Below are 2833 nucleotides of genomic sequence, written 5' to 3' on the forward strand. Positions count from 1 at the left end.
TGGAGATTAGTTGACCCTGCTTGTCACATTTATAATTGGGAACCTTTTTGTCCCGTGTAGACAGGAGGTGGAGGCTGTTTTGATGCATTATTATATCCAGGTCCTTGTGCTCATAGATGCGGAAGCCGAGCGTTATGTTGGGGAGGAGAGCTACATCCTTGTTGAGCTCAGTGATGGCAAACACCATTGCCAGGATGTGCTGGTAGTTCCTGATTATCGACCTGTCATGGTGGGAGCAGTAGCAGAACATGTGTGAAGATAAGCACAGAATGGGCGACTATTCTTCTTAAAGCAGAAGTGTGTCAGCATCCATTCCTCCAGTGTGATTCCCACAGATATCTCTGGCTGAACACCTTTTATTGAACGTGCCTTCTTCAATAATTTGTCAAAATAAAACATAGGAAAGAGAAGACAGCAGAGGATCTTTGTTCCATCCAGGACAGCAAAGGGGTATCGCCTTTCATCAGCCAAACAGATTAAGGGCAACCCCACAAGAAAGAGGTGAATACAAAAGCCTCCCTTCATCTCCCTTTCACATGTAGCAGATGCACTCTGAGAATGGATACTTTCCTTAGGGATCAGGCTGGAGTGTCCCCTTCTGTCATCCAGGAACTCAACTGAGTCTCCCCCAAAGAATTGGAATTCAGGTGTCCATCACTGCATTGCAAAACTATGTGTCAAGCAGCATCACCCTTTGCTCAAGGTATCAGGGAAGGACTGAGAGACAGACTGGGCACTTCTTCCCATGCAGGGGATGTCGGGATCATTCCTGGCATGTCCTGGGAGGGCTTGGGAGAAGTTCCCTCATATCCCTGGACTCCCTCTCTGTTTAGGCACAGTGAATAGGAAAGAGGAGCAAAACAGCTTCCCACACTCTCTCAACGAGGGAGGGCACCAAAGTCCACTCATGGAAGGAGAACTGACCTAGACAGAGAGTTTGTTTGCCAAAATGGAAGCTCTCTGGCTGCCTCTCCTAATTTTCCCACAGCACATTTCCAAGTAGTTATATCGGAATTTAAAAATGTTTCAATAAATAAATAAATGAATAAATAAATAAATTTCCCCATCTTTTGGCTTAGAGTATATCTGACATTAGATGACAATGATTATGCCAGAATATTAAGTTTTAGAGTGCGTGTGTGGGGGGGGGGGGGAGTGGATTTTTTGCCTAGGTTTTGAAATGACCTGAGCTTACTGAAGGAGAAGAGAATAAAAGGTAACTGAGGACAGAGAGTTTTTTGCTTCCCACTTTGGGGACTTCTTCCAGGAAAAGGAAGAGACTCTAATTCTTGAACTTACTCTTTGATTCTTGAACTTAGTCTTAATTTCAATATTTGATGTAAATTGCACAAGTGTTTCTCTGTGTAACAATTACACTGCTGCCTCAGACCCAATGAGCAGAGCCCCTCTTTGTGCAGTGGTGAGACGCACCCAGAGATTCCTGCATGCAAAAGACTCCTGCCAGCACTCTGGAAATGCCCAAGGAATGAAGCTGCTGGGAAGCTCCAAATGTGCCCAGGATTCAGCTTGGGAGACTCCTCTGAGCAAGAAGATCAAACTGAGCCCAGTTCACATACTCAGTCAAGATAATGACAGAGTTCCCTTATTTTGAGGTGCTTCCTACAGGGTGGGAGGGAGTGCATTTTGGTGCTGTTATGACAAGGCTACTTTTCAGAAAGGCTTGTTCTGTCCCTTTTGGACCTCGAGTGATCTGCCAGCAGATTCAGTAGATATTACAGGGTGATAATCTGTGAGGAGAGCCCAGCTTCCCAGTCCTGCCCTGGAAGGCATCTGCTTGGGGCAAGGATAGCATGACACCCTTTCATCTTACATGGATAGTGAACCCAAATAAACCACCAGTTCTCTCTCTCTCTGTCTGCCACTTACCCTGCATGCTGTGGGAGAAGGCCCATGAAGAAACCCCAAGTATGGTTATTTATTATTATTTATTCATTTAAATTTTTTATATGCCATCCCCTTGCTACATAGCCTTGGGATGGCTTACAACAATAAATAAATGGTTCTCATTTGTCCAGGGCCTCCTGGCAAGGCTCAGACTCTCATGCTCAACAATTCCATCTGAGCAGCATCCCTGACCCTCCTCCCTGGAATGAGTCCTCCTCTGCAAAAGCAAACATGAACACATCCATCACAGATGCATTCAAAAGAAACCTACAATGCTTTAGCACGCCGTGGCATAAGTGGTGGTGTATGAAACTCATCTTGTTCGGTATAGAAATATCTGCCAAGTAGTAAATTCCCACCAATGATCAGGTCTCCTGGCCGGTGATAGTCTGTTGGCTGCACAAACCGCGAGAGCAAAGGGCAGACTCCCCTCTGCACCTTCTGGGTGGCCTGAGGCAGGAGCCAAAGTAGCAGCGAGAGCAGAACAATCATCCCTGGAAGAGGGAGACTGTCCCTCCTCGATTAGCGAGAAGCGAGGGAAGAGCTTTCTTTGCAGCCTCAGCAGTAGCAGTGACTCTCTGAAAGAAATACACAGGAGGCCAGATGTCGGGCGCAGCTGCAGCTCCACACCAAAGCTCTTGGAGCACATTTCTAATCTTCCTGCTTTCTCAGGGCTCTCTTTGTTATTGACCAGCTGGATGGAGACCCATGTGAATTCCTCAAGAACTGTCGATAATTCCAGGGAGAGAAATAGACAGAGCCCAAGAGGACTGGATCAGAATAAGAGGCTTCATATTTCAGTGTATATGTATAGAATGCAAGCATTTGTGCAGAAGACTTTCTAAATTTTGCAGGCAAACTTGAGCAAAACCATAGATATATCTGAGTAAACCTCCTTTCACTGGTCAGGTTTATGCACTGCTTGATG

Source organism: Varanus komodoensis, unplaced genomic scaffold (assembly GCF_004798865.1).
Source record: "Varanus komodoensis strain SLA01 unplaced genomic scaffold, ASM479886v1 scaffold144, whole genome shotgun sequence".
Lineage (NCBI taxonomy): Eukaryota > Metazoa > Chordata > Lepidosauria > Squamata > Varanidae > Varanus > Varanus komodoensis.